This window comes from Protopterus annectens, chromosome 8.part0, assembly GCF_019279795.1.
Source record: "Protopterus annectens isolate FY-2018-M chromosome 8.part0, PAN1.0, whole genome shotgun sequence".
Lineage (NCBI taxonomy): Eukaryota > Metazoa > Chordata > Ceratodontiformes > Protopteridae > Protopterus > Protopterus annectens.
Genome location: NC_056741.1, coordinates 1019713277 through 1019740834, shown reverse-complemented (window position 1 = coordinate 1019740834; position 27558 = coordinate 1019713277). Strand labels below are relative to the sequence as shown.

Genomic DNA, 27558 nt, shown 5'->3' with positions numbered 1-27558 from the left:
ATGACTGACATTGCCAACATCTTGTCAGACAGGTTCATACATATTTAGCCCACCATCTCACTGACAAAAGGGCCCATTACTATACCTGGAGATTGTGAAAACCAAGAAATCACATATACAATGGTTAAACAGCTCTATCCAAACCTAAAAACATGGCGTCTATGGGATGACATGGTGTCCCTGGCTGTGTCATATGTGAACTCCAAAACAAACAGACCCTGGACTTGAACAGTCTGTTGAGACTCACCCTCTGTACAGGATATGAAACTGTTGAATGGGTTACAGCATTTGGCACACTCCACAAGTGTTGGTGCACAACAGACCATGGGAACCATTGTCTTACAACATGGAGTCCATCATTATGGAACTCATAAAGAGAGCTATTGGGAGCCTACAAACACCCAACCCTACCCATTTTGGTTTGGTCAGGGGCAGATCATGGTTTCTAAACCTGCTAGAGAGTTTTCAAGGCAGTCACCCAGGACATACATCAATGAAATGAGCTACACATGGCCTACATAGACCTTGAAAAGCTCTTTTCCAATATCCCACAAACGTTGTATCTGCAAAATCAACAACCTGTGCATAAACACGTATGTCATCTGATGGATTGCCAACTGGGGCACAGATAGATCCCACAAGGTAAGAATTGTGGTCTCCCTGTTGGACTGTAAGCTGGTAATAACTGCTGTCCCCCATGGCTCAGTCCTGGGATCCCTCCTATCTGGTGTATACTTTTCAGAAGTACAGTCAAACACACGAGGGCTATGGTTAGCAAAGTTTGTGGATGACTGCAAAAAGATTGTCATAATCGATGTTTGGGACAACAGAGACATCCTTAAAAAGGGTCTCAGTCAGACAGATGTGGTGTCAAAATTATGGCCTAGAGCTGCAGTCATACAAATACCACATAGGTGCCAACACCCTAAATATGGAGATAATAAGGGATCTATGGACACATGTGGATAGTCATCTCTACTTTCACAAACACATTCCCAAAGTGGTTAGAAAATCATGCTATGTGTCCCTAATAATTGCCAAAGTTTTTGCATGTAGGTCAAAGGAGGTTCCCTCTACTCATCAGTCATCAGACCCATCAGAGAGTAACACGCCACACTTGCGATGTATCTGACTAGGCACATTCAGCAGCTGGAAAGACCACTGAAGTACCTCAACAAGAGGACTGATTACTGGCTTCAAACAATTGCCCCAATGCAACAAGACTGAAGTAACTAAATCTGAACTCTGTTGCATACCGTCTACTCTGGTGATCTCTGCCCAACATACAGGTCCATGTCCAATGCAGAACTGATGTACATGCTCTATCTGAAGTAAACCCAAACTCACTGTGCCACATGCTCTAGGGATATAATCATCACAACAATAAATAGAACATGTTGGAGGGATACATTACTAACTCACAAACTTCCCTTGCTTTGGAACAGGCCCCCAACCTACATTAAGCTGAGTCCCTCACTGACACTCTTCCAGAGGAGCCTTGATGAGTATAAGTGAAAATGAAATTTCACACCATGGATCACTTCATCAGCTCTACCACACAGAGGCATAGGGAACTAACCCCAGGTGTGGTGATAGCTGCACACTCTGGCCATACTAATATACGTCTTCAGGCAGATAGCTTATTACCTACCTATGTACTTATATATGTAGGGGGGACACAGTATAAGCCAAAGATGGATGGGCAGAGATGTGTGTAAGAGGGTGACCATGACAAGGAGCCATCCAGCACTGTCCCACCCAGCACACATTCCAATGGCACAAAATACATGAGGTGCACATCTCACCCACTGTACATAACAGCCACCAGTATCTGTAAGCATTACAGAGTATGTGGTGCATGTGCCTGCTGTACAACATGACTGTACAATAAAGTACACATCTACTATCTGTAGACATGTACCTGCCACATAGGTTCATAGGTATGTAGTAGACTATCTTCACGATGGTATATATTTGCCTAGGCAAGTTGTGTAGCTTTCACCACCCCATTGGTTAGTCTCCTAAGCCCTAGTTCTAATAGTTAGTACCCTAAGCCACTATCTAGTGGGGCTGCTGATATGATCCCCGGCGTGAATTGTCTGTTTCCCATCCACTCATCAAGGTTCCTATTGAAGAGTGTCAGTGAGGGGCACTGTCTTATGTACATTGTGACTCTGTTCCACAGTAAGGCAAGTCTCTGGGATGGTACTCTATCCCTCCAGCATGTTGTATTCATTGTTGTGATGAGGTTCATATCCCTGGAGTGTGTAGTGTGACTCAATTTTGTTTTCCTTAGATGGAGCATGTTCAACAGTTATGTGTTGGACATAGCTCTGTATGTTAGGCAGAGTTTGCCTCTGAGTAGGCGGTACACAACAGAGAACAGATTCAGTTTTTCCAGTTGTGTTGCATAACACAACTGTTTGAGGCCAGTAATCCTCTTGGTGAGGTACCTCTGTGGTCTCTCCATCTGCCGGATATGCCTAGTCCAGTGCATCCAAAATGGTGCATTGCACTCAATGATGGGTCTGATGACTTAAGAGTAGAGGGCCACCACTACCTCTTTTGATCTTGATGCAAACCCTTTGTTGATTAGGTGGGCCACACAGGATTTCCTAACCACTTTGGCAACATCATTGTTAAAGGAAAGATGACTATCTACCTGTGTCACCAGATCCCTTATTACCTTGTCAGTTTTTAGGGGGTATCACCTATGTGGTAGTTTGTGCGTACTTTGTTTTTCCCAAAGGGGATTACTATGCATTTTTTCGCATTAAGCTTGACGCCATGATTCTGACACCACACAGCTGTCTCATAGAGTCCCTTCTGGAGAATATTTGTGTTATACAGGGAATCTATCATGGCACACACTTTACAGTTCCCAGCAAACTTAGTCAACCACAACCCTCCTGTGTTGGCATGTACTTCTGAGAAGTGTATATCAAACAGGAGGGGCCCTAGGACTGAACCCTGGGAGACACCAGTTGTTACCGGTTTAGAGTCTAACATGTAGCCAGCAACTCTTAATTTGTGGGATCCACCTGTGAGCCAGTTTGCAATCCATCTTGTGATGTATGGATTTATGCCCAGGTTGGTGAGTTCATCTATGATACCTGACTGGGGAATGGTGTCAAAGGCCTTAGCGAGGTATAGGTAGGCTGTGTGGAGCTCCTTTCAATCATCTGTAGCCTGGGTAACTGTCTCAAAGAAATCCACCCAGTTCAGGAGGCATGATCTGCCTTTGATGAAGGCAAACTGGGTGTGCTCCACTGTGTGAAGGTTCCCAGTGTCTTTATTGTTGAGTTCCATTATGACTGGCTCCATTGCCTTGCAGATCAGACTCGTTAGGCTCAGAGTGGGAATACCAAGGGTCTTGTTGTGGCCCCACCCCTGTGAAGTGGGAAGAACGTTGCTGTGCAACATTCTATGGGTACATATCCTGTACAGAAGATGTAGAGAGAGGTGTAGGTATCATTGATGAATATGGATACATCTCCACCCTATGTCTTATGATCCAGGTTCTGATTCCAGATGGTATGGAATGAGTAGTATCCTGGTAGTGCTGGTGTGCTCTCTGGAGCCTTGAACTAGGTTTCTGTTACCACACAGATATCAATATTCTCCATATTGAGGAGTGCCTCGAGTGTGTGCATTTGGAGGCTGAGACTTCTGGCATTGAGTAGCATTTAGCTCACTTTGTGGTTATTTGTGTTGGTTACGGGGTTGGTTTGTCCTTTGAGCCTTGCCTAAAAAAGGTAATATGGGGACAGCAAGAGCCTTGGCCAGTATTCAGAAGAATAGGGGTGACAGGTGCAAACCATCTCTAGCGAAGCAACAAGGCTTGTCTATCATGTCATCCCAGGCAGACAGAGACTAGATCTCCTTTGAATGACACAAGAAGCTCAGCCAATTGTTGAAATTTATCATCTTTCTGTTACATTGCAGTATCATGTAGGTGAAGGCAAGATGCTACTCAAGGTCAGGGTCATACCAGCCTGGGCTACATGATCATAGAGATACTATATATCTCTTGTCATGTTGTCCTGGGAGTTATGTCTCAGATCATTCACACTGACATATACAAAGACTGCATCATATATGTACCTGTTCTGGAGTGATGTAAGTGCTTGTGTTATGTGGCAGATCATAGCACCTGACAGACAACTGACAGTAACCTTCCTCTTGTCCAGCCTAGTGCGTGGAACACCTGTATGCCTGACTATGGAGTCACCTATTACTAGTGTGTTGGGTATGTTGTTTTGCCTTAGGGCCTGTTGTGGTGCATACTGCTTTGGTGTATTATGTGTTTTCTGGCATGTGCTTGGAGGTGCATGTTGCTTGCTTGTCTGCTTAGGAGGACACTTTCTCTTTTTCAGATTAATATTTGCATTCTCCAGGTATATATGAGACTGTTGGTGTTGTGATTGTATGACCCTACTCCTCTTGACTGTATTTTCCAGTATTGGGTTGACAGAGCTTAGCCTCCAGTTTGACCCTGTGTGTGCCAGCATGTGGTGCATCAACCCGTATATGATATGGTTATGGCCTATACACTCACAATACACCTAGTATGATAAGCCTGCTGAGGTTAGTAAATGTGAAAACCCCCTTTGGGCAAACTGTCAGCGAGTAATGTCTGTATTGCATCCTGTAACTCCATATTGCTTGCTGAAGTGTAAAAAAGTACTTAGTTTGGATTAAGAACCCCACACTTGCCAACTGTGTGTTTCTGTCTCTCCCTGGGAAGAGACAGCAACCTTTTTGGAGACTATTCACACCCCTTAAAAGTGATTTGCTCATCTTTCTCAAGTCCGATGATGTCACCATCCTACAAATACACATGTGGGAAGGTGAAATCCCACTAACATGTATAGTGCGTTGTGTAAATGCATACTGCTGTAGTATCATAATGTAGTTAGGTAGGAGTTTGAATCCCACACTTGCCAAATGTGTTGTCCATTTCTTACTGGGGAGAGAGCAACCTTTTTGGAGACTACTCACACCCCTTAAAAGTGATATACTCCTTTGTCAAGTCTGACACTAGCGACTGCATTTTTCTTGCCTAAAAGCGAGTTTGTGACTGCTTTAATACCTAAATAAGCTTGTTACTGCATTTATTGCTTACCTGAACTTTTTAGCCATTGTTTGTTGTTTGATTTAACTTTTAAGGCTGCCCACTCAAGTGTGCTAGCCTGTGCAAAGCATTTACTGTGTTTTTCTGCCTCTGATACTGTCCTAACAAAAAAATATCTTTGTTTCCCACCTTTACTGTGCTAGAATAGTCCTGAATTCAGGTTTTGCTGCATTCCAGACTTCAGTAAAAGTTCCTGTGTTGCCCATATCCTTACTTGGATAGGAGGAAGCTTCTCTGTTCACCAGTGAGAGTGGGGAGCTTTGAGCAGCCTATCTGTCCCTGGAGGAGTGGTCTCAGCCCAGTAATTAGTTGTTTATTGGCTGTTATGGGCTATTTCCTAGCTCTTTCAAGTCCCCTGCTTTAAAACCTGCTTCAGCGTGGCTTTGAGCGATTTTGCACATAGCGCAGCACCGTTTAAACTGTTTTTGGCTCCACAAAGTCTGCTCTTCACTTTTTCCCTTGGAACTGCTCTAAATCTCAAAATACGCACTCTATTCTCTTTCTATAAACCCAGCACTTGCTCATATAAGTAATCTTACAGATAAACACGAATAAAATTAAGCAGTACACCCTTATATACTCGTTTAAGTACTTGCTCCCTATTGGTCCTTTCTGATCAGTCAATAAGTAGTTCCCTATACTTTTCAGGCATGTCCAAAGGCCAGTTTCGGGTCTACTCCCCAGCCCAGCTGGTGAATCTGGGAATCGTGAGGCAATGTTACAACTGCCTTATGTACACAGATCACCCTCTCCTCCTCCCTACAAGCTCAAACATATGTGACAGATGCAACTATATAGCCAAACTGGAGGCTAAGCTCTCTCAACCCAGTACCGGCACAGCCAGTCAGGAGGAAAAGGTAACCACACACACCAAAAATCCAGTCTCACATAGACCCATCGCATCAACAAACCAAACACATAAACACACAAAAACATACTCGGAGGCTCTAAACAAAAATCTGCCTAAGCAGCAGAGACCTCCAAAACAGACATCCAAGCAACCCCCACCATGCAACAATACCCACGTAACACATAACTCACAAAGTCAGTATGCCACACAGTCACAGCCTTTAAGGATAAACAACACACCAAACACACTTGTAATAGGTGACTCTATTGTCAGACGCACTGACGTCCCATTCACCAGACTGAATAAGGAGAAGGTCACTGTAAGCTGCCTGTTGGGTGCCAGGATCCGCCACATAACACATACACTCAGGTCACTCCAAAGCAAGTACAAATATGACTCCGTCAATGTCCATGCTGGTGTGAATGACCTGAGATGTACCTCCCTGGACTACCTGAAAAGAGACATAGAGGAGCTCTCTGATCATGTAGCCCAGGCCGGTATGACCCTGACATTGAGTAGCATCTTGCCCTCACCAAGAATGATGCCACAGTATAAAGACAAAATGATCAATTTTAACAACTGGCTAAAGTATTGGTGTCATTCAAAGGGGATACAGTGTCTGTCAGCCTGGGATGACATGCTCGACAAGCCACGTTGCTTTGCAAGGGATGGCTTGCACCTGTCACCCCTGGGTTTTCGAATACTGGCTTAGGCTCTTGCCTCCCCATAGTGCCTTTTTTAGGCAACGCTCAAAAGACAAACCCACCTCCATAGACAACACAAAGAAAAAACTAAGGGTAATGCTGCTCAACGCCAGAAGTCTAAACCTCAAGATGCACACACTCGAGACTCTCCTCAGTATGGAAAATATTGATATCTGTGCAGTAACAGAAACCTGGTTCAAGGCTCCCGAAAGCACCCCAGCACTACCAGGTTATACTTCATACCATGCTTTTCTGCCACAAAACTTGGACTGAACCACAGAAGGAGGGGGAGTATCCATATACATCAAAGATACCCACACCTCCAGGTTAGTGGCACTGCACGAAGCATCAGAGACCATCCATGTGCAACTAAAAGTGGGCAAAACTGCCTTTCAGTTTGTAGCCTGCTACAGACCACCCTCCCTCACACAGGAACCCCACTCGGCTTTCCTGAGAACACTAGAAAATATGAAGGTCTCTCCAAATACCATTATATCGGGTGACTTCAACTACCCAAACATTGATTGGGAAAACTACTCAAGCCCAAACACCCTCGCCCAACAGTTCCTAGAATTTATAAACTCAAATGCTATGGAACAACTGGTCGCCAATCCCACAAGAGGGGAGAACATATTGGACCTGGTCATCACCAACATGGGGTCTCTATGTTCCACACCAGAGGTATACCCCTCATTGGTAAGATCAGACCATAAATTAATCTCACTGGACATCCATATCCCGTCCCCACCCCCAGCCAAGGAAACCACGGTGAAAACCTTCTCAAAAGCAAACTTCACACTTCTCAAAACCGAGGTAGAATCTTTCAAAGGCCCCGGGCCAGTGGAAACTACGGTCCAAAATGCAGAATCCTTTACAAAAGCATTCTATGGACACCTACAGGAATGCATGGAGCATGCTATCCCAAATAAAACCAGGACTCACTCCTCCAAAGGCAGGAGACCTGTCTGGTGGACCCCGGCCATAAATAAGCTATATAACAGGAGGAGGAAGCTACTACATGATAGAGCAAAATCTCAAAAACGGAAGGTGTCTCTGACCAGCACTACCAAGAAACTACGATCCCTCATAAAATCATCTAAGGCAAACTTCGAAAGAAAATTTGCACAAGACACTAAGGATAATCACAAAGCCTTCTTTAGTTATGTCAGGAACCTGGAAGGCAACTCCCAGATATGCTCTGAGCTAGTGCAAAATGACAAAAAATACACTGAACCCACAGACATTGCCAACATCCTGGCAGAAAGGTTCAGTGGAAACTTCTCCCCCACTTCCCCTCCAAAAGAGCAAATGTCTATCCCAACAGAATGCAACCTCCATGTGATCACAGATGCACAGGTGAAAGTTGCCCTCTCCAAAGCAAAAAACACAGCATCAATGGGACCAGACGGCGTCCAGGGCTGTGTCTTACATGAGCTCCAAGAAGAACTAAACCCTCACTTAAAGACACTGTTCAATCTCAGCCTTACTACAGGATATGTACCAAAGGAATGGCATACAGCAACAGTGGTCCCGCTCCACAAAGGTGGTGCCACAATGGACCCCGGAAACTATCGCCCTATACGCCTGACCAGCCTGGTCTGCAAGGCTATGGAGGGCATCAACATGGAAATCATAAACAAGGGCATCGGGAACCTCCAGGCACTGGATCCTACCCAATTTGGCTTTGTTAAGGGCAGATCTTGCCTCTTGAACCTGGTCGAATTCTTTGAAACTGTTACCAAAGCCATAGATGAAGGGAGGGTTGTCCACACAGCCTATCTGGATCTTGCAAAAGCCTTCAACACAATACCCCACTCGGGCATCATAAATAAGCTCACCAGCTTAAATATCAACCCCTATGTCACAAGATGGGTTGCAAACTGGCTTAGGGATAGCACCCACATGGTCAGAATTGCAGGTGCCATGTCAGACTGTAAACCAGTTACAAGTGGAATCCCACAAGGCTCAGTCCTGGGACCTCTCTTGTTCGGTATATATTTCTCTGAGGTATAGGCTAACACGGGTGGGCTATGGCTGACAAAGTTCGCAGACGACTGCAAATTGGGTGCCATAATCGACTCTCCAGCTGACATGAGCATCCTCCAAAAGGGTCTCACAGAGACAGATAACTGGTGCCAGAGCCACGGCCTAAAGCTAAATGCCAAAAAGTGCATTGTCATCCCCTTTGGGAAAAACAAAGTGCACACAAATTACCACATAGGTGGTAATCCATTAAGTACGGAAGAAGTAATTAGGGACCTGGGGACCCAAGTAGATAGTAATCTCTCCTTTGACAATCACATTACCAAAGTGGTTAGAAAGACCTTCTATATAGCCCACCTTATCATGAAAGGGTTCGCATCTAGATCAAGAGAGGTCATTGTGCCCCTCTCTACTCATCACTTATCAGACCCATAATTGAATACAATGCCCCATTTGGGATGTACCTTACCCGACACCTGCAGCAACTGGAAAGACCCCAAAAGTACCTCACCAAGAGGATCAAGGGACTCAAACAGATGCCCTATGCACTTCGGCTAAAGAAACTCCAGCTCTACTCAGTTGTGTACCGCCTACTCAGAGGCGATCTGTGTCTGATGTATAAAGCCAAGTCCAACCCAGAATTAATGGACATGCTCCACCTCAAGAAATCCAAGTCCCTTAGAGCTACATGCTCCAGAGACTTGAACCTCAGCACAGAAATAAACAGGACATGCTGGAGGGACAGATTCATAACCCAGAGGCTCCCCTCACTCTGGAACAAAATCCCAATTCATATTAGGCAGAGCCCCTCATTGACCCTATTCAAGAGAAATCTTGACGAGTGGATGGGAGACCGTAAGTTTACCCGTGGGATCTCTTCTGTGTCCTTGCTAGACAGAGGCACAGTAAACTAACCTTAATATGGCTACCTACTGTGACCTACTACACAGAGACACAGTCAACTAATCTAAAAGGGTGGCGAAAGCCAAACACACTCTGCCCTAGGGCAGAAAGCCTAGTATTAACCTATGAATCTATGAACCATCCTACAAATACACCTGTGGGAAGATGAAATCCCAGTAATGTGTATAGCATGTCACGTAAATGTGTATTGCTATAGTATCGCAATGTAGTTTGGTTGGGGTTTGAATCCTGCACTTGCCAAGTGTGTGTGTCTGTCTTTCCCTGGAGAGAGCAACCTTTCTGGAGACTACTCATACCCCTTAAAAGTGATATACTCATCTTTGTCAAGTCTGATGATCTCACCATCCAACAAATACACCTGTGGGAAGGTGAAATCCCAGTAATGTGTATAGCGCGTTGTGTAAATGCATACTGTTGTAGTATCATAATGTAGTAAGTAGGGGATTTGAATCCCGCACTTGCCAACTGTGTGTGTCTGTCTTTCCCTGGGAAGAGAGCAACCTTTTTGGAGACTACTCACACCCCTTAAAAGTGATATACTCATCTTTGTCAAATCTGATGATGTCACCATCCTACAAATACACCTGTGGGAAGGTGAAATTCTAGTAATGTGTATAGTATGTCATGTAAATGTGTACTGCTGTAGTATTATAATGTAGTTAGGTAGGCATTTGAATCATGCATTTGCCAACTGTGTGTCTCTCTCTCTCTGGGGATAGAGCAACCTCTTTGGAGACTACTCACACCCCTTAAAAGTGATATACTCATCTTTGTCAAGTCTGATGATGTTACCATCCTACAAATACACCTGTGGGAAGGTGAAATCCCAATAATGTGTATAGTGCGTTGTGTAAATGTGTACTGATGCATTATCAGAATGTAATTAGGTAGGGGTTTGAATCCCACACTTGCTAAGTGTGTGTCTGTCTCTCCCTGGGTAGAGAGTAACCTTTTTGGAGACTACTCACACCCCTTAAAAGTGATATACTCATCTTTGTCAAGTCTGATAATGTCACCATCCTACAAATACACCTGTGGGAAGGTGAAATCCCAATAATGTGTATAGCCCCTCGTGTAACTGCATACTGCTGTAGTATCATAATGTAGTTAAGTAGGATTATGAATCCCGCACTTGCCAATTGTGTGTGTGTGTGTGTGTGTGTGTGTGTGTGTGTGTGTGTGTGTGTGTGTGTGTGTGCGTGTGTGTGTGTGTGCGTTCCAGGTGTGTGAGAGTGTGCAACACCACTGGTCAATGTGGAGTGGGTTTTGAGAGTGTGTGACACTGTTGGTCAATGTGGAGTGGGTTTTGATTTTTCTAGTGTATTACATATCACAATGACAACTGCATGTGCATAACACGTGTAAGGTAGCTGTGGGGCAAAGCCATATACATACATGTGACCTCAATTTTATTCATAGGTGGGTATCATCTGTTAGCCTTGCCAGAGCATGCTGGCGCTTTCCAGACCTTAGGTTACTTCTGTTTGCTTGTGACAAGCTTAGCCACTGCAGTGATCCCTGGGCTACGTGTTCTGTTTCACATCCACTCATCACAGTTTCTATTGAAGAGTGTGAGTGAGGGTTTATCCTTGAGGTATATTTGAATCCTGTTACAAAGCAAATAAAGTCTGGCAAAGATGACTAATCATTACAGGAGGTATGGCCTCTGCCCTAAACAGATATGCCACTGTTTGTCCTGCTGTGATACTGTGTGGGGTTGTAGGGTGATGGTGTAACATTATTTCCTGCTAGAATGGCTACTTCTTTTATCACAGTCATGTAATGTAATCCCACAACAACTGTTGGTCATCATCCACAGAACAAGTTGTGTGGTATGGTATTCCTAATTTTCCTTTACATTCACTCATTCTGATGCATGATATAATTATTTAAGCACTTACTTAATGTATATCTACCGTGCCTATCACAGTCATGTAATGTAATCCCACAACAACTGTTGGTCAACATCCACAGAACAAGTTGTGTGGTATGGTATTCCTAATTTTCCTTTACATTCACTCATTCTGATGCATGATATAATTATTTAAGCACCAACTTGATGTATATCTACCGTGGCTTAGTGGTACTTCATGTTGTGTAGTGTGTGCAGGGTTCAAGACTTACAGAGGTGTTTTATTTTGTTCCTGAGCAGAACAAGGGCCCTCACATACAGAGTGACTAAGGCACTTTTAAGCAGTTGTAAGTGGGTTTGCACAGATTTGCGCAATGCTCTGCATTGCTTAGTCAAGCGCAAACAAGTGCAAACCTGCCCAAACCCGCTCACTACTGGTTAATGTTGCTTACCCCGCTCACCCCTGCGCTAATCTCTTTTAAAGAAAAGAAAAATGGGGAGATAGGAAAGTGTTGAAAAAGGGGCACAAAGAGGGAAAGACAGTATGGAAAATAGCTCGGGATGTGAAGGACGAGTGTAGGGAAGGTCCATAGCTGTCCATTTCTTCAACAGCAACAGCTGTGCATATGCAATAAATGTGGAGGTAGATATGAACCCTTCAACCCCTGAGAGAGGGGTAAGGACAACAAAATATGTTGTAATGCCAATTAAGCAACATTTCATGTGTCCAGTGGACATGTGTGCAAAATGGGGAACTATGTATGGGGCGTAATTTTTTTTTTTTGGGAACAGATTCCCCTTTTTTTTTCAGGTGAGAGTGGAATGTGGGGTAGGGGAAGTACGTATATTTGGGGAGGTAAACAGACAAGACAAACAAGACGCATACAGGGGCAGTATATGACACATGTGGTGGGTGAACACCTTTGACGGGGAGGGATGTTTGGAAATCGCAAGCCGATGAGCCCCAGATGGAAACAGTGGAACTGAGGTCCCCACCCATGGGCAGTCACCACTGCACCTTCATGGCCCAGAAGGTGGCTGTGCTGGGGGCTGCGTAGGAGGGGCAGGCTGACCTATGAGTTGCACCACTCGGGCCTCAAGTTGGCTTAGAGGTTCTGCAACTGAACGTTCAATCTCTTTATGCACCACAGCCATACGAAGGGTGATAGGTGTCTCTTCGCCCACGCTTGCACAGGGGGGGGGGCAAGCCCCATCCCCTGCAACGCTTACACCCGAAGGTGGCACAGGGCCAACAGAGGAGGAGGTCCCAGGCTGGGCACCGGATCTGCTTGTGCCAGGTGCCATGGCCAGCTGAGGTGGGACAGGTGGGTCCGCTGGGACTGGCCTTCCCATTAACCCAACACACCAGATTTTCAACAGTTGAAAAGTAAGCATAACACATACATATACAGAACAATAGTGGACATTACAACATCATGCAGGTTTAGTTGATGGCAACAGGCCACCAATATTGTGGTATTTTAACAGGGCACATGCATAGAAATAAATACAAATATTTATAAACCAATAGGACATATGTCCCAACAAATGTTTTGAGATTAGGCATACCGACTGAGGTGTGGAATTGCAGTTTTTATGCACATACAGTATGGTGAAAAAGATAGCTCAATTAACAACTTATATATCCATCTAGTTTTCACTACATTCCTATTAACTGCAGTTATATGTCATTACATGTATTATTACACTACCCAATGTCCTTATATTGTGCAATTGGATATTTCTAGATCATAATATACATGAGCTGTATCTTACATACAAACTGTCCAAGATGCAGATGTTACTGCAACATATTTTGAGAATTGCTCACACACACTACTGCTAAGATGGTACACTGACAGCTCTACTTTCATATAATTATCTACATATGTTCAGGTGAAAGTATCAGTTATATGTTAACAGCTCCCTACATTTCTGGCAGCACACTGACATTTCTGGGGAACACAATACCAAGTAACTCATGTGCCAGACTAACCTGTACATGCTGGGTATGAACCAACAGTTGACGGCTGTAAATATGCATAAAAGCTACTGGCACTCCCTTCATCCATGTTATATGGGCCTACCCAAGTGTGGGTTGACACTGCTTAATACAACACTACTATTTGTAGAATGCAACAGTACAACATATCAAAGAAAATGACACAGACGCACTCCAGGAATTATACATTTATTAAAGGACTATTACACCTTTATTTATTGGGTTAAAACACTTTTTAAAGGCTCTCTCATTTATTTTATATAACAGTACATGCAGAATAATTACTAACCTGCCTCATGATGCAGCCTTTGCAGCCTATCATCATGGGCTTGCAGATTCATAGCCCAGTCACCTGCAGCTGTGAAGTAAATGCAGTGATATTGAGACATACCTATCCATAGTATAGACAAGCATGGCAATTCTTAACTACTTAATACAATGGCTACTTACTCAGTACTGGAGCATTAGGCGTCCTACGGGATTCCTGGATTCACCGGTCCAGTTCATCCCCCCCTACACTGCTTCAGGTCAGAATAATATTGCCTGCCCTGCTCACCAGTCCGATGAACACCAGTGGCACTGGTGAAATCACGGGGAAGACTGTTCCAGGCCTCCGTTTTATATTGGGTACCCTGGTACTGGCCCTGCAAGAGTCTTTGCTCATGTTTGTGGATGAGGAGCCAAACCATAATTTTGGACTCCTGGATGCCCCAGTGTTGCACTCTAAACCGAATGCCCTCACCTACACCAGCCATGCTGACTGCAGAAGGAAGCTACAACCAGTTATGGCAAGTATTCACGCCTGTAGAGATTAAATATTCCTCATTTCCCGCACTTATTTGTGATTGGCCAGTTTTGGAAAAGCTCAGCTGTGGGCACACCTGCTTTGCTGATGTTGGCAATGTTTAAAATCCTTTTGATAGATATGTCTCTGTTGAAAGTGCCTGTTTATGAAATGCTATCATGGCTTAGTGGTTAAGTACTGTGACTATAGTGCACAGTATCCTGACTTCGAACCATGTCACTGCTTTTTATTTTCCTGCTGGGCAGAACTGATCGGTTAAGGAAAAGTAAAGTAGTTGTGAGCATGTTTGCCTGACTTTGCCCGACATTGTGCTGGTCAGCGAGGAGTTACTGGAAGGTAATCAGCAGTAACGTGCGGTGAACCTGTGTTACTCCTCCTTAGCATTGCGCAGTTACGCACAAATGTATTTAAATATGCTCAATACTGGTAACATGTGGTTAGCAGTGCTTTATATTGCTTAAAATAAGGTACTCATGCCTCAGAATGCATAAACATTTTACCTTCATGTATATAATTCATGCACTACTAAATTTAACATTTCAATGCTTTTTACAAACATACATAAAAAAATGTCAGGAAATGTTTTTGTATACAGATTTCCCACAGAAAATGGAATGTGCAGTAGTGGGACTCAAACCGGTAATGCCTTCTCTTTGTGAGAAAGCTGTAACCACTATGTTTTTGCTATGTTGCTTAATTTGCATATATTTTTCTTGTTATCCTCTTCTGGTGTCTAAGATGCTCTAACTGTAGCTAAGCAATGGGCAAACCTGCGCAGCTATATCGGAAGATAAAAAAAAATTTTTTTTATTTTTTATTCTGTTAGTTGTTGAACATATGGGGGAGTGTAGTGTTACATTGTACACATAAGAGCGGACTCACTCATTGTGAAGTTGCTGCATTTCTTCATTGCAGGGGCATGGATATTTGGACTGTTCGGCAGTCCGACACGCCCCATAAACTCGTCCACGATCTGTGTAAGCTTTAGAGTTGGGGCAGTGCACCCTCATTAATATGCATGGTGCGCTGCCATCATAATCTTACACTGGCGCTTCCGTGCAAGACTAATCTAGTCTTACATGGAAGATTAGTAAATCCAGAGGTTAGTGTTTTCCAGTCAATATTTACATCACATATATTACGGTTTCATATATGTTTTGTAAGATCCATGACAGTATGTTTTCAAGAATAGGTATGTTTTGCCAGGTGGGATATAGATGGAAGCAATAGCAATTTTTTTATGGGTGTTTATGCAGTAGTTAAGTATTAATAGTTCAGTATGGTGAAATGAGGTGGATAGGGGGAGAGGTTCAGTTGTTCAGAGTTAAGAATAGCTACAACCCCTCTTTTTGGAGATTCTAGACAGCAGACATTGTAGCCTATGGGTAAAAGTTCATTGTTTGAGATATGGGGTTTTTGCTAGGTTTCAGACAAGGTTAAGATATGTGGAGAATAATGGGAAATCCATGTGTGAAGTTCAGTGGTTTTGTTTAATAGACTTTTTATGTTTATAGATGCAATGGATAAGGTTTTAGGGAAGCAGAAGGAGAGGGTTAAAGAGGGGGCTGAGGAGATGGGGATGGAGGAGAAGGGTGTTGTTTAAATAGCAGGGGGTGGTGATGTGGAGGGACCTTATGTCACCAGCTAGAAGGAGAATACTATCAAGTAATGTGAGCTTTGAAGTGTAATAGTTGCAGTAGATGTAATTTTTAGTTTGAATTTAGGAGTGAGAGAGGGAGGGTAAGGCAAGACTTTGGTTCTGAACAGATGAGTGTAAGAGAAGTTGACTACGTGATATTGTGGTTGCTGCATGCTTCAGAGAGAGTTGGGGATGTTTCAGATCAGATATTTTGGTGTGATATGAGGTCAAGGAGGAAAGGAGAAATATGTTGATGCCAGTATGCTGAGAAGCATGATTTGGAAAGTAGTGAAAGGGAGACAGCGGGCTTCTTTGAAATGGGAGGGAGGCAGAACAGAAGGGAGAAGTGCCAGAGAGATGTGATTTAGGAGGAAGAAAGTATGAGTGTAGTATTAGAGTGTAGGTGAGTGGAAGATTGTTTGGAGAAGAGGTAATACTAGAGGGAGGAGAGAAAAAGGGATGTAAGATGAGATGAAATGTTTAGCAGGCTTACAGGGTGGATACTACAGGGGAATACAAGAGGGAGGGAACAAAAAGGGATGTATACTAAGATGAAGTAGAGGATGTTTTAATTGGACTGGAGGGTGGAGAGTGTTGCAAAATAGGGTGATGAGGATTGGCTGTTTAGAGTGGTGTGGTCAGGTGGGTAGAGTATATCCTTAAGGTGTTTGGAGGTGGCTGAGAATAGAGTAGGGTAGGGGAGTGGAGTTTGCCTGACCAAAACAAGGGCAAATGGAGAGGGTTGGAGCAGTACTCTGTTTCTGTAGTCTCTGATTTCAAATCAGAGAGGCTGTACAAGTATGAGTTACTATATAACTGTAATTATGTCTGCAGAGAGGCTGCACAAGTACAAATTACTATATAACTAATTATATATGCAGAGAGGCTGCACAAGTACGAGTTACTATATAACTTTAATTATGTCTGCAGACAGGCTGCACAAGTATGAGTTACTATATAACTGTAATTATATCTGCAGACAGGCTGTACAAGTATGAGTTACTATATAACTGTAATTATGTCTGCAGACAGGCTGCACAAGTACAAATTACTATATAACTAATTATGTCTGCAGAGAGGCTGCACAAGTACGAGTTACTATATAACTTTAATTATGTCTGCAGACAGGCTGCACAAGTATGAGTTACTATATAACTGTAATTATATCTGCAGACAGGCTGTACAAGTATGAGTTGCTATATAACTGTAATTATGTCTGCAGAGAGGCTGCACAAGTACGAGTTACTATATAACTTTAATTATGTCTGCAGACAGGCTGCACAAGTATGAGTTATTATATAACTGTAATTATGTCTGCAGAGAGGCTGCACAAGTACAAATTACTATATAACTAATTATGTCTGCAGAGAGGCTGCACAAGTACGAGTTACTATATAACTTTAATTATGTCTGCAGACAGGCTGCACAAGTATGAGTTACTATATAACTGTAATTATATCTGCAGACAGGCTGTACAAGTATGAGTTACTATATAACTGTAATTATGTCTGCAGAGAGGCTGCACAAGTACAAATTACTATATAACTAATTATGTCTGCAGAGAGGCTGCACAAGTCAGTTACTATATAACTTTAATTATGTCTGCAGACAGGCTGCACAAGTATGAGTTACTATATAACTGTAATTATATCTGCAGACAGATTGTACAAGTATGAGTTGCTATATAACTGTAATTATGTCTGCAGAGAGGCTGCACAAGTACAAATTACTATATAACTAATTATGTCTGCAGAGAGGCTGCACAAGTACGAGTTACTATATAACTTTAATTATGTCTGCAGACAGGCTGCACAAGTATGAGTTACTATATAACTGTAATTATATCTGCAGACAGGCTGTACAAGTATGAGTTGCTATATAACTGTAATTATGTCTGCAGAGAGGCTGCATAAGTACGAGTTACTATATAACTTTAATTATGTCTGCAGACAGGCTGCACAAGTATGAGTTATTATATAACTGTAATTGCAGAGAGGCTGCACAAGTATGAGTTACTATATAACTGTAATTATATCTGCAGAGAAGCTGCACAAGTACAAATTACTATATAACTAATTATGTCTGCAGAGAGGCTGCACAAGTACGAGTTACTATATAACTTTAATTATGTCTGCAGACAGGCTGCACAAGTATGAGTTACTATATAACTGTAATTATATCTGCAGACAGGCTGTACAAGTATGAGTTGCTATATAACTGTAATTATGTCTGCAGAGAGGCTGCATAAGTACGAGTTACTATATAACTTTAATTATGTCTGCAGACAGGCTGCACAAGTATGAGTTATTATATAACTGTAATTGCAGAGAGGCTGTACAAGTACGAGTTACTATATAATTGTAATTATGTCTGCAGAGAGGCTGCACAAGTACAAGTTACTACATAAATGTAATTATATCTGCAGAGAGGCTGCACAAGTACAAGTTACTATATAACTGTAATTATGTCTGCAGACAGGCTGCACAAGTATGAGTTACCATATAACTGTAATTATATCTGCAGAGAAGCTGCACAAGTACAAGTTACTATATAACTGTAATTATGTCTACAGAGAGGCTGCACAAGTACAAGTTACTACATAACTGTAATTATATCTGCATAAGAGTGGTGCAGTGAAGGAAGCTGTGTGAGACTAAGGAGAGGGTAAAGCCGAGAGGAGAGAAGAAGTAGGACAAATACAGGTAGAAAGCAGGTGGGACAGAAGAGATCTAGAGGGGTGGAAATAGTCAAAAGGTGTAGGGCAACTAGGCAAGAGGGCAGCATGAGGGCAGGACTGGTTCAGTGATATGCTGCAGCTATTTATACCTAGACAAAGTTACATAAAAGAAACTGTAGTACAAGGTAACATACTTAAAGATGGTGCAGTTTTGCAGTTCTGTGACTGAGGAGTTGAATTATTTTTGTTTTCCAGCAGGCTATGGTTTTATCCAAGTAGAGCCTAGAAAAGAAGAAAAAAAAATATTAGAAGAGGGAATTCAACATAGGAAGCTGAAAGGAAGTGTTTGAGTTGAAACAGTAGATAACAGGGGCGGGGTAAGATAGAAAAGTTAAGAGAAGGAGTGCTTTATAGTTATGGTGAAAGCAGAGAAAGGAGCAGAGGTGATAGATAACAGCAAAATTAACAAACTACAAGCTAAATGAGATGCATAACAGTATACATTGCCACAAATGGTATTAAACAGTATCCTTGAGATGAGGAAAGCTACCTAGCAACCTGGAGGCAGCATTATCGGCAGCATTATCAGGAATGGACAAAAATGCTACTTTGTGCACTGTACAATTGGTAAGAGCCGAAGGAGGCAGAATTTAAACAATGCAAGCAATATGTTTAAAGAAAAAAAATAAAGCCCACTGAATTTTTAATTCTTGGTATAGAAACAGTACAGAAATAACTGCTAGATGTATCACAACAGGATAACAGCTGCATAAAAGACCATAAAGTGTCTAATTCTAGGCAAAAATAGAACTAAAAGTAAATACCAAATGTACCAAAGACAGTTACAGCTTGATAGGCTGATATAGCTTAAAAAAGACTCTGTGGAGGATTTAGGAAACCAAACACCCAGCAGGCTGGAATCAAGTTCAGACAAAAACATTACAGGCTATGCTGGATTTAGAAATTCCTCCCAATGTTTTATACTGTTTTATGCTTCCTAGCACAGGGTCTCAAGTGGTAGGATGGTGAGGAGCATAATCTGACATTGCAGTTATACTTAGATAAATTTAAAAAAATTGGCTATAGTAAATAGAGTACATATTATTAATTAAATTAAACAAAATTGGCTACAGTAAATAGAGTACATATTATTAATTATAACGCCAAATACATCTCATCTGGATGGATTAAAGTTAGAAAGCAATGTTATTTTTTGTGGACATAACTGACCTTTTAAATACCTTTAAAGATTTGAATGTATTGGTGTATAATAATTTAAATTATAAGGCTCATATAGATAATCTGGTAAAGGACTGTTACAGGATACAGCATGTATAAGATGATACATCAGATCAAGAAAGTCAGAGATCATTCAATATTTTGGTTAGAACTAAGCTAGAATATGAGGCATTTTATGAATGCCACACTCAAGATTGTCAAGTGAGGTTCAAGGCAGATCAAACTAAGTTGGTTACTAAGTTATAAAGACATGAACTATCTGGATCATGGGTGAGAATTATGCCATATGGACATATTTTCATTAAAATTTCGACTGCTGAGAAGTGATCTTAAAATGAATCTCCAAGTTTGAGTTTGCTTGAGAATATTTTGCACTATATAAAAGAGTTAAACAAATAATAGAAGACCATCCCCTTGACTCGCAAGGCAGTTCAAAAATGTCTAAAAATAGCCAAGACCAGTGAAAAACTAAAAACTTGATGTTTATTGTCGGTAAGCACTTTTGCATAAATCAATAATGCTTCTTCAGACCAAAAACATAAAAACAAAGCACTTATTAAATAAACAAAACCCCCAAACCTTCAGATCAACATTTCAAAATGATAAATGAGACAGCTCAATTAACGCAACATCACAGCATAGGCCCATCTAATAAATAATGCAGAAATAAAAGCATTTACATATGTGTACTTCTTCATGCTGCTCATGACTGAAAATCCACAAGCTGACATCCCTATTCAGAGATGTCACTATCACAAAAAATTTGCAATATGCATAAAATAAAAATATATATATATAAGTAAGTATAAGTGTATATAAAATATATGAATAAATATAAATATCTAACAAAAACTAATCAATGTAGTAAAGGTCATGCTCTCAGAGCTAGTTTAAGAGAAACCATTTCATTGAATCCATGGGCTCTATACGACTGTAATTCACGAATCCAATTCTGTTCTCTCGCCTCAACCCTATTGCTTATATCGCCTCCTCTAACACTCAGTTAACAATCTCTAACACAAAAAATTTAAAAGTATGTTGTTGTCCAAGCATTGAAACATGTGAAGCTAGTGCATTACTACATTTACCATGTCTAATATCACTTAAATGTTCACAACTTCTATGTTTAAGACATCAATTAGTTTTGCCATTATAAAAAGCATAGCAACACTGGCAAAAGGCATAATACACCGCATTCATATACACCGCATTCATAGTTTACTATCGGCATAAAAAGGACACTCTATGGTGTAGTGCAAAGTTGGATGCCTAAACACATACTTTGAATAGCTATGACTGCAAAGCTTTACAGCTCCTACAGAAAAACGTGTCATAATGTGATGATGTGGGTGAACTAACTATCCATCTTGCACTGTTATAGCAAAGTTGTCTCTCGAGAGATAAATTGTTACGAAAACTAAATTTAGGCACAATGTCAACTATCTCTGCAAGTTCAGTACAACTGCAGAGAATCGCCTAATTACTCTTCAATATGTCAATAAAAACAATGATGTCACTTGAATATGTAAACACACACCTGACAGTTCTGCTGTCATGCAACTCTTGGGGGGGCATGACCTCATGTTCTACCTCATTCAAGAAATAGGGTATAGCTTTACTGACTCTCTCAGACTTTACCTTCAAGATGCAGAAAACTATCTCCTTAGCTGTATAGCCTCATTGTAAAAAGTTCCTTTTCAGCTCATCAAGAGCGTGAGCCAGAGATTCATCATCCATATGCAAACGCATAACTCTAAGGCACTGTCCTCTAAGCACATTTCTAGGAATGTGCCTAGGGTGCATACTGCTTGTATGTAACAATGAGTTCTTCTTACATGGCTTCTTGTATACTCCAGTATTGAACCTACCTAAAGCATTACTACAAACTGTGATATCCAAGAAATCTATTGACTCAACAGATAACTTACTGCTGAACCTCAAATACTCAATAGTACCTTGCCTATACATTATAAACTCAGCATCTCAGAGATGCTACTCCACAAGAAAAAAAATATAGTCAACAAAATGTTTATAATGAACAATATGTCCGATGAATCTATTGCTGCTCAAAATCATATTGTGCTCCCAATGAGCTAGCACAAGGTTCTCACAAAAAGCAAAACAGAGGCTGTGTCCATAACAACTGTCAACTTAGGCTTGGAAATGGGTTGATAAGTACTATTATAACTTAAAGGTTGAACCATAGTGTTCAAATACAATGCCTTGTCCATAACTACTATCCCCCCTCCATTGTTTGCTGGACGTATTTCAATAGAGCTGAGTTGTTTAAAATCTTGAAGAGCAGCTAACTCTGCTTCAGTTAAGTTAAGAAACAGACCAGAGCGTTTGCATGTTAATGGCAATCTGATTTGCTCATCACAGATGTTGAACGTTTCTATAACAGGATGCTTGTCAGGAATGAATGTGCTTGGTTTAGTAAATGACAGATGTACCATTCATTCTTTGAAACATCAAGGAAAGGGACACATTTCATGAGAACAACCTAAGATCTGTAAGTACTTGTGTCAGGCTAGATCTCTGAGCTGGAGCTGGAAAGAGAAGCATCTGTTCAAAACCTTAAACTGGCCAGATGTGAGCTGAATAGAAGATATTAAAGACCAAGCTGTTCAGCTCCTGTTCCGGGTACCCATCCAAGTGAACCACTCCATAGACTGTTTGTGATGAACCCGCCCTTTCTTCGATCAACTCTGGGACCTCCCCTGTCTGTGTACCATTACAACAAGGTGAGACTCTGGTAAAGAAAAAAGGGGGCCAGGCTTGGAGATGGTGTTGGACGTTACTTGCTGCTGCTATATTAATATTAGGTTCTGTGGAAACATCCAATGTGGAAGATAAGGGGGTGGGTCAGCATTAATATAAGGGTGACTGATGGAACCCTGTGCAGAGGCACCACAGGGTAGTCCAGAACCATTGCCAATTCAATCAAGGGGGCCATGCTCAGAGGTCCCAGCATTAGTGCTAGGTCTTGTCTTTAATTCATTCTTGGGCCAAGAAAAAACTTGCCCCATCTTAAAGTCAGTTACGTTTCTTTGTAACTTTTAAATTTAGTACCTTGTAGCCTCTTATCATAATTACTAATTTGCTAAAACATTCACGAGACTAGTTGTAACAACATCAACTAAGAACTTATTGTGTATCTCACTTTGTAGGCTGTTTATTTCCATCAATAGCTCTGCCTTGACAGGATGAAAGAAATCAACGAGTAACCATATATAATCTAAACCCAGTTGAATGTTCAGCATTTGCCATCTCTTGCGTAAATCTGGGTAGGCAGATCTATGGGGGGGGGGGGATTTTCAAAACACGCAGCCCCCTTGGTACTACCCAATGATGGAGACAAGCTTCCAGATGTATCCTCTGACACAGCATATGTTTAAACATGTAAAGTGTGTCCTCCAAATCTCAAAGCATGCTAGCATATCTATCCAAAGTATGTGTTTAGGGATCTGATTTTGCACTACACCATAGATTGTCCTTTTTATGCAGATTGTAAAACTTTGAATGTGGTGTATTATGGCTTTTGCCAGTGTTGCTATGCTTTTTATATTGGCAAAACTAATCAATGTCTTAAAGATATGATTTTAGAACATTTAAGTGATATTGGACAAGGTAAAGGTAGTAATGCACTAGCTTCACAAGTTTCAATGCTCAGACAACAACATACTTTTAATTTTTTTGTGTTCAAGATTGTTCAGTTGAGTGTTAGAGGAGGTAATATAAGGAACTGAACTGAAGCCAGAGAACAGAATTGGATTCTTGAATTACAGTCATATAGAGCCCCTGGGCTCAATGAAATGGTTTCTCTTAAACCAGCTCTGACAGTGCGACATTTACTACATTGCTTAGTTTTTGTTAAATAATTATATTTATTCATATATTTTATACACACTTATGCTTACTTATAATATATATATATATATATATATATATTATGTATATTGTGAATTTTTTGCTATAGTGACCATCATTGAAAAGGGATGGCAGCTTGTGGGTTTTCGGTCATGAGCAGCATGAAGAAGCATACATAGGTAAATACTTTTATTTCTGCATTATTTTTTAGATAGGCCTATGCTGTGATGTTGAGTTAATTGAACTGTCTCATTTGTCATTTTGAAATGCTGATCTGAAGGGTTGAGGTTTTTGTTTATTTAATGAGTGCTTCATTTTTATATTTTTGGTCTGAAGAAGCATTATTGATTTATGCAAAAGTGCTTACCGACAATAAATTTCAAGTTTTTAGTTTCTCACTAGCCTTGGGGGCAGCCACAGTGGTGCAGCGGTTAACGGTGTCACCTCACAGCAAGAGGTTCTCCGGTTCGATCCTTGGCTGGGGTGCCTTCTGTGCAGAGTCTGCATGTCCTCCCTGTAGTCACGCGAGTTTTCTCCGGGTGCTCCAATTTCCTCCCACATCCCAAAGACATGCTGTAGGTGTATTGGATACTCTAAATTGGCCCTAGGCATGAGTGTGTGCATGTGTATGCCTTCCATGGAAGGTTGGACGCCAGGCTGGCAACTTGACACTGTAAAACTCCACTGCCAATCATGAGCGGACAGGTGATCCGCTGTGGCGACCCCTAACCGGGAAAAGCCAGAAGAAGTTTCTCACTGGTCTTGGCTATTTTTTACATTTTTGAACTGCCTTGCAAGTCACAGGGATTGACTTCTATTTGTTTGGTTCTTTTTGGCTTCCTATGACATCATCAGACAGTGTTTGTGTTTTATTATTGACTATATAAAAGAGTGACAACTTCAGCTACAAAACTATTATACACTATAGAAACAACAAATGCAAACATTAATTGGGTTGCTGAAATGGATATGGACTTTAGGAATGCCAACCTGTAAAGTATATTATACAATAACAATATTTTGATAAAGCTATTAATGATAATTTTTTTTAGGATTATATGAACAATGCTGGGCAAGCAACTGCAAGGACTATAAGATGCATAACCATATACACCTTTAAAACTTTTGTGCTTTCCTTTTTACCTAATAAACTGAACAGGGATGTATATGATAACCCTAGTGAATATTTTGGTTCACCCCCCACCACAAACATCAAGACTAGCCTAAAAGGTTGTCGAAGTAGCGCTTTGTTTGATATGCAGTGGTAACTTATTCAATAAGGTGGGAATACTTTGAGTTAGGAGCTTATCTCTCTAGTGACTTTTTTAAAGAATTGAGTCCCTTTTATGGGTGTTTATAGAGCCTCTAGTTTTGCAAAGAAACAGGAGGTCAAATAGAACTAGGACTTTAACAGCTCAAAAAGTGAGATACAGACCACATCAAAGCAACCTGCTGGCTGCTCAGTATAAGGAAACGCATGCTAATCTATCAGGATAGTTGCAAAATTCAAGGCTTGTAATTTTCTTGGTTATGTTTCTTTTGGGTCTTTCCAACTGAGTGATATGCTTGGATTTGTACATGCAAAAGATGGCACTGTATTTAATGATGGAACTGTTAAGGGAATAGTACAGTGACAGGATGGCTTCTTTGGATTTTGAAGATATTCCCTTGAAAATTAACTGGTATAGATAGAAGGATTTCCTAACTTTGGTGTAAATATGACTGAATGAAAGATATGTCCACATACGTACCCAGGAATCTTATCACCATATCTGTCTGAGGACATGTAGCATTTAGAACATACATGGTGGTAGCAGCTTTTTACTTTTTACATTTTGCTTGAGACTGTTTTCAGTAAACCAGGTATGTATATATAACAGCCCTTTCTGGAACCATTTTGTGGTAATGACAGAGATGGTAGCAGTGCCCAGCTTGCAGTCATCAGCAGTCTTGGTCAACCATAATTCTGGAATGTTGGATTGGATGTCTGTAAAATACATTTTTTTACAGGTACGTGCTAGGCAAACAAACACAAGGGCCTTTTTAAGCCTTGCCATACATCCCATATGTATCTAACAAGTTTAAGAACCTATTTTTGAGGGGTATATGTAGGCTAGGGCTTGGGTGGTCAAGCATTTATAGGCTGTCTCTGTCTATTACGGACATAGCTGCCAGGTCAGGGGTGTATTTTTAATTCTCCGTCCACTCATCCAAGTTATGCTTGAGTTGTAATAGGGATGAACTCTGCTTTGCATGGATGGGAATCCTGTTCCAGAGGAGGGGTAGTGTCTGAGACATACCTGTCCCTCCAACATGTTCGGCTTATGCTGCAAGGTTTAAGTTCCTAGATTGGATAAATGTGATGCTATTTATTTTGTGAATATACAGAAGGTTCATCAGAGTTGGATCCAGGGATGCTTTGTATGCCAGTCAGTAATAGACCAAGTACAGGAATAGAGAGTTTGAGGCAATCCATGTAGGACATATTGTTTATCCCTGTAACCTGTTTGTGATGAATGTCTTTGGATGTTCCATTTGATCCATGTGCCTAATCAGGTATGTACAAAATGAGGTTGAGTACTCAGTGATTGGTATGAGTGCCACATGACGTTCTTGGATCTAGATTCCATACCCTTGCTTATAGATTGTGCAAAATTGAATGATTTCCTTCCTTCCTTTCATAGCCACATGATGGTCGAAGATCAGGTCTATATGTGCCCCCAAATTCCTGATTACTGGGTCTACTCTTAGGGTTTTTTATCAATATGGCAGTTTCCAGGGATAGCCAACCTCCTAAACGATACTATTATGCATTGCTTGTCATTGATTATTAGACTAAGACTCTGGCACTAGTTATTTGTCTGAGTCTGCCCTTCTTACAAGGTATTAGTGTCTTGGGATAATTCTGTCTCTGCCCCTAGTTTATTATCATCTGCATGCTTCGTCCACCAGAGGCCCCTGACATTGGCTTTGAATTGGCTGGATTCTAGTGTCACATCCCCACTATTTCTCAGACAGTGGTACTCTTCTCGACCCTCTTAGTAATCACTTGCCTACTTTCACTCGCCGTCTCCCTTGCATCTCTTACCGCACCCATAATTTCATCACTACCCGCAATAACAAAAACTTTAACCCATCGACCTTCATATATTCTCTAAAAGCGGTTAATTGGAACAATCTAAAGACACTACCTTTAGTAGACGCAGTTGCTCACTTCAACTTTACCTTCTTAGAAATACTTGATTCCCAAGCCCCTCTAAGAACAAAAAGAATAAAAACAAATTCTGCCCCCTGGTTAACCAAAACCACACTATCAATCATGCGCCTTAGAGACAAAGCCTGGGGACTCTATCTGAGAAATAAGACCCCAGAACAACATATTGCTTACAAAACCCTTTGAAATAAAGTAAAAAAGCTCATAATCTCTGACAGACAAAAATACTTCTTCACACTCCAAAACAACAATAAAACTAACCCTCAAAAATTCTGGAAGGGGATCTCTACCCTCCTAAACCCCAGCAAACCACAGACCCCAACCCCAGACCCAAATAGCCCAGACCTAGATCTAACTACACAGTTCAACTCCTTTTTCATCGACTCTATTAGCAAACTCACATCCTCCTTCACACACCCCTCCTCATTACCTAATACACCCCCAATCTCTCCTGCAAACAACCCTCCCGTCATCACCACTTCCTCCTCACTCTCATCTTCTCACTGTCTATCTTCCACCTCTTCCACTACTCTAACCCCCTCTTCACCCATATCTTCCTCAAGTTCTCTCTCTCCCAACTCTTCTCTATTCTCATTTAAACCTATTCCCACTTCCACCATAAAAAAACTCCTTCAGAAACTGAAGCCATGTACCAACGCTCCTGA

General features: G+C 41.4%; 1 protein-coding gene across 3 annotated transcripts in view; it reads right to left on the bottom strand.

The window, feature by feature from the left end:
* LOC122809200 overlaps positions 1-27558 on the bottom strand; it is a 377799-nt gene that overhangs the window by 224895 nt on the left and 125346 nt on the right. For 2 of the 3 annotated variants that reach the window (XM_044080508.1, XM_044080510.1), the window contains exon 2: positions 18765-18852. The exons of the other annotated variant lie outside the window; for it this stretch is intronic. The gene's annotated coding sequence lies outside the window, so the exon portion shown is untranslated. The remainder of the gene's footprint in view (positions 1-18764; positions 18853-27558) is intronic. 3 annotated transcript variants of the gene reach the window in all.